We start from the raw sequence: 5,681 nt of genomic DNA, 5'->3' as shown, positions 1-5,681 counted from the left end.
TCTCTCTCTCTCTCTCTCTCTCTCTCTGGCAGAATCAGGGATTGAACTCAGGCCCTTGCGCTTGCCAGGGAAGCTCTTATTCCACTGAGCCATCTCCCGGGCCCCAAGTTTTCTCTTTTGAACTTCCTTGCATATTCCTTTGTAGAAAGAAGTGAAAACCAACCAAACAAGAAAAACAAAGGCTGCCTGTTGTGAAAACTTACTGTAGCAAGGTGGTCAGCCACTGTCACTTGTGCTCTGACAGACTTAATGGGGGGCAGAACCCTGGGAAACTAGGTGGCAGGGAAAGAGGGCTTCAGCCGAGCCCAGAGCCAGGCTGTCTGCCTGGAGAAGCCGCACGCTAAGGACAAAGCAAATGTTCTGTATGACTGGCGCTGCGCATTCTGCTGTCTTTGACTGGTCCTATATCTGAAGTGAACGCAAAACCTGGAGAACCGGTCAGCGTGAATTTGAGGAATCTTCAGTGGACTGACCGAGTCCGGGTCATTGCGGTCTCCCTGTTAAAGCAGAGAGCGCACAGTTCCTGGGTTACCATGCGGAGAAGCAAGCTACCTCCACAGAGCAGGCTGGATTCCGGGCCTGTCTGCGTAGATAAGGGGCTGGTTCTCAGACAGGTTGCGGCAGGTTGTGGGTCAAAGTTCTATTTCTACTTATAGTCCAGGCATTATCCATTTGCACATGCATCCCTCACTTTTCATAGTAAGGACCCCAACAAAACAAGGTATCACCCAAAAAACTTATTTGTTATCGAAAGAACAAGATCTTTTATATCTTAATGTTATACAAATGTTTCTACTTTAAAAAAAAAAAAAAATCTATTTCCGTCTCCATGAATGAACTTCCCGCTGGAGAAGCTAGAGATACGCGTGACCTCACTGGGCTACTGTAAATCCACGCTGGCTTAACAACAAGCATTGGTTTGTCACCGTGGGAGAAGCTGAAGCGCCACGTCAAGGCACTGTCAGACTGAGTGTTCGATGGAGGTCACGTCGTGCTTCTTCTCACTGTGTCTTCGAGAGAGACGCAGGGTCTCGCGTACTCCAAGTCCCACTCAGCTGCCCTCTGACCTAACCACCTACCTCAGTCCCATCTGCTAATGACACTACACCACGCGCCAGCACTGGGACATACGAACGCAGGGTGCATGTATTCAGTCCATAACAGTCATTTTCTCAGCTCAAGGTCGATGCCATCTATGAGTCACCTAAGAAAGACACGGTCAGAGCCGTCCCTAGGAAAATATGGCAAACAACTTAGTTTGAGGATGAAAAATCTAGAACCTGACCACTTCAGATGAATATGTACATCCAAAATTAAACCACATGACGGAAGGAAACATCTTCACGGTGAAGCTCCCCTTTTTTTGTAAGGTAGGAAAACGGCCCAGGTGGGGACATACACATATCGCTGCACCCCAGCACAAGGCCTGGCCAGTTCCCAAGAAATCGGTGTGGGAGTTGGCCTACAGCCTAGGACGTCACTGGCCATTTCACAGAGTACCAAGTGTTAGTCCAGACTCTGTGATTACAACAAAGTATCTAAGACACAGTACTTTATAAAGCATAAAAATGTACTTGGCCTGTGATTCTGGAGTCTGGGAAATCCAAGAACACAGGGTCAGGATCCGCCCAGCATCCGGATGTTCCTGCTGCGTCTTAGCAGGAAGGAAGACAGAGCAAGCACCGCTCTTCTTATACCGAAAGGCGGGAGTCCTGGCGTAATGATTAAATAAACTCTAACTGCTCCACAGGCTCCCCCCTGCAAGTAGCACTAACGGAAAGCAAGTGTCCCACGGAAGCCCGAGCTACAGCTGCCCTTTTAAACTCTCTGTATCCAGGAACAACCAGATGAAAAGAGAAGTCACTATCCTAGTAGATCTAAACTGACACAACCAATAGGAGGCCATGTGACTTGACATAGTAGAGACAGAGTGACATGGATGCACCTGAAGTGTCCACATGGACGCACCTGATTTTCCCTTGGCCCATTCTGCCTATGAATGGCCACATCCAGCAACGTCGGCCTGGGAAGCTCAGATTCCTCAGGAATGAAGGAAGTCACAAGGACCCACAGAGATTGCCGCTCAGAGTGAAGGGGACTGAAAACAGCCAAGAAAGGAAACGAGTACTGGTCATGACCAACAGGGACTGTGGTTCACCCCAAAGACCCCCCCTTAGCGGCAGAGAACCATGAAGGAGCTCTTTCTTGAAGGTTTGTAAGACACCGCTGTCTCACACACTTCCTCTCGTCGTGGCAAGGAAGTAAGGAAGTTAAGCACCTCGCTCAGCCTCCATTAAACCTGGCTGCAGAGAAGGCAGAGCTGATGGCCACACCTTAGGAACTCTGACCCACACCACAACCCTTGCCCTGGGCTTTTCCAACCAACAGCGAGGCACACCCTGGTATAGCACCTGGCAGCCAAAGCAGGACTCAGCCTATTGGACAGGCAAAAAAGTACAATGATCAGAGCAGCAGTTTCCACCGGGTGGTGTTAACAGTGCTAACTGTGAATACACCAATAATAGAGCCTCTAATCTAAACAGAAAAAGGGGAAAATTGGCAGAATTGTAAAGGGAAGTTGACAAATCCACAATCATAGAGACTAACATTCTTCTTTCATGACTAACATTCTTCTTTCACTAGTGAATGTAGTAATAGGACTAGATAATTCAGAGAGAAGGGGCTAGTACCTTTTGAATGTTTCTTAGTCACTAGGCATTATTACAAGTACTTGAATATTTTAATTCATTTATTCTTCACAATAAGTAACCCCATGTGGTGCTTTATTGTTACCTTTGTCACAGATGAGCAAACTGAGACCTGGGAGATCAAGAAGACTGCCCAAGGCAAACAAACTAGCAGAAGTAAGGACTTACTCCCAGGCAGTCTGGCTGAACTTTCCTTTCTTTTTAAACAAATTTAGTTATGCATTTTACCCAGCAGGTCTGGGAACTACGCAACACATTTGGGCTATCTTAACCTAGAAACACTAACAATCTGATTTAAAGTTAAATTCTGCTCTTGTCTATCATTAGAAAATAAGCCACTGCTTTGTTGAGGAATTTCAAATCATAGACTTGCATCTTTTTGCATTGCTCTGATTTGATGTACAAAATGGGCTCATCATCCGCAAGAGGCGTGGGCTTAGTGGACAGCACAATAATCGAATGAAAATACTATCATTTGAAGGTTGTCCCAGTGTGGTACAGGAGGCAAGGGACCTACACATGGTAGCGCGTAGTCAGCTCCGCCTCAGAGGCAGGCCAGAAAGCTTTGCACGCTACACAGGAGGTGGTATTTATCCAAAATGACAATAACTATGTCCCTAAGCATAATGTAATGTGCATGCATTTTTCTAAATTGAAACAATACAAAAAATGTACAGAAAAAGTAGAATTCATCCAGAAACAACTGCCATTAACCTTTTATGGAAGAGCATGCCAGTTTAAAAAAAAAAAAAAAAATCCTGGGGGCCAGTGAGATAGCTCAGCAGTCTAAAAGCAGTCTAAAGCACCTGCTTAGGCAAGCAGCTCGGGCACTACCTGCCCGAGGGTGCGCTGAGCCAGCTACAAAAAAGAATCCTGGGAGTGTAAATAATGCCTGGCCATGAGCACTTGGGGCACATGTATAAACAAAATGTATTTCGCACAAACTATTCATAAAAGAATATATGTATGAAAAAAATTATGTATAGAACAAATACATACCTCTGTTACAGGGACAAATATGTGCCATCCTGTTCTATCTATTCACTTAATTTTATACAATTTCTATCTTAAATCTTGGTAAATTAAAGGCTTTTACAATTCCTAGTTTTAAACAAAAAAAGGGGATACAAATGAAGGACCATTTTGTATCTGTATATACAAAATAGTTAGGACAGACATACAGCTACTTTCTCTTAATTCAATAAGAAGGAATTGTACTAATAGTGTTTGGACAGGATATCATTTCTACATCTTGTACTATGAATAACCACTATGAAGACAACATTATGCAATGTATTAATTATTGAAACTATCCTACTAATCAGTTTTGAAACTGTCTCATTGCTATTTGTTTCTCAATAAAATTAATTTAAAATAATAAAATAAAATAAAATTCCTAGTTTTGGGGCTAGGGAGATGGCTCAGTAGAATAAGTGCTTCCCTGGCAAGCGCAAGGGCCTGAGTTCAATCCCTGGTTCCACCAAAACATAAAACAAAATAAAATTCCTACTTTTATTTGATTTTCTTTTTCTTAGTCTATAACTTTGCCAGAAGTTTGTCTATTTCATTCACGTTTTTTAAAAAAATAAAAAAGAAGATATCCAAAACATATACTCGACGCTTTAAAGCACACTCTTAAACATTTTTGAGTCAAAGATGTAATGATAGTGTAAATTTAAAAATACCTGAAACTAACAAAAATAATTCCCCAAAATACTTGTGAGATATGCTAAAGAAATTATTAAAGGGATATAATCAAATTAATGAGTTATGCATTTGATTCAAAAAATTAGGAAAAAAAAAACTGAGTAAACCCAAAGTAGATAATAAACAGAAATCAGTGATAGAAAATAAAGACACCCAAGCAAAAAATACCAAAAGTCTTCCAAGTGTGAATAAAAAGGACACTCCCATCGAAGTGGGCCACAGACCAGAAGTAGAGAATCTCCCTAAAGGTACTGCCAGAAATTTTATTAAATATTAATAATGTGAATCATAGGAGAAATGAGCATTTGCTTGTAACTCAAAAAACCTTATCAAACCTTAAAAATAGGAAACTGAAGAGGCCTATAATACTAAAAACACAGACAGAGGAGTTTAAATATGTAACTGCGGAGCAGTGGTCAGCCCTGGCCCCACAGTAACCCGATCTACATGGTCTCAGGGTAGAGAATGCCACAGCTGTCCCCTGTGTTTCTGTAGCGCTGGAAGCGGTCCAAATACTGTTGCACTGCCACCCTGCTGATGTGGAAGATATGGGACACAATTATAATGAATCAGAAGAGGTGAAATTACTCAGCAACAGGTCAACCTTTTAGATCAATTTGTGTATACGTAAGTCATCAACCTAAAGAGTCTTTTTCCTTTTTTTTTTTTTTCTTCTTTTCTTTTCTTTTTTTTTTTTTTTGGTCTGAGATGGGGGCTCACTGTACCCAGGCTGGCTTCGCACTCACTGCGATCCTCCCGCCTCAGCCTCCCCAGAGCTGGCATTACAGGCGTGCCCTAGCAAGCCGGGCAAGAGTGTCTTAAATAGTGAGTGGAATGTCGCCTTTCGCCATCGTTCCTCAGCAAAGAACTATTGCTTTTCTGTTTTGAAACAGTAAACCATTTGAGCTATGAAACAAAGCAACTTCAAAGAGATACAAAGTGTATCTTTTACAGACCTTGGAACTCACACTGACAGCTAAAAAAAATTATTAAATGTTTGCTAAGGTACAAACGAGGTGGCGCTGGGGCCAGGGCTTCCAAATGCCAACAGGGCTCAAGGGCCGGCGCTCTCCACCCTCGAACTGGAAAAAACCCGCCGCCCCGGGGATCCGGCCGGCCCGCCGGGCGGGATCTCGTCACCAATTCCGGGCGCCGCCCCCGGGCCCCAGGGTCGACCCGCGGGGACGACCCACCTCCTCCGCGTCCCGGCCCAGCGGGATGCCCAGGTTCTGGAGCCCCTGCTGCAGCTCGCGGATGTCCACCACG

At 43.8% G+C, this 5,681-nt stretch overlaps 1 protein-coding gene across 2 annotated transcripts in view; it reads right to left on the bottom strand.

Annotated features, from left to right (window-relative positions):
• The window catches only part of LOC101570570 (calcium-binding mitochondrial carrier protein SCaMC-1), a 33,925-nt gene extending 32,702 nt beyond the window's left edge, over positions 1–1,223 (bottom strand). Inside the window, exon 1 of one of the 2 annotated variants that reach the window (XM_023721741.1) lies at positions 1,080–1,223. The gene's annotated coding sequence lies outside the window, so the exon portion shown is untranslated. Of the gene's footprint in view, positions 1–552; positions 735–1,079 lie in introns of those variants that run through there. The other variant, XM_023721740.1, reaches the window with a different exon arrangement.
• Positions 1,224–5,681: the final 4,458 nt, after the last annotated feature.

The sequence above is a fragment of the Octodon degus genome, unplaced genomic scaffold (assembly GCF_000260255.1).
Source record: "Octodon degus isolate 3935 unplaced genomic scaffold, OctDeg1.0 scaffold00084, whole genome shotgun sequence".
Taxonomy (NCBI): domain Eukaryota; kingdom Metazoa; phylum Chordata; class Mammalia; order Rodentia; family Octodontidae; genus Octodon; species Octodon degus.
Note: the sequence above shows the minus strand (reverse complement) of the source record. Positions and strands in the feature narration are given on the sequence as shown.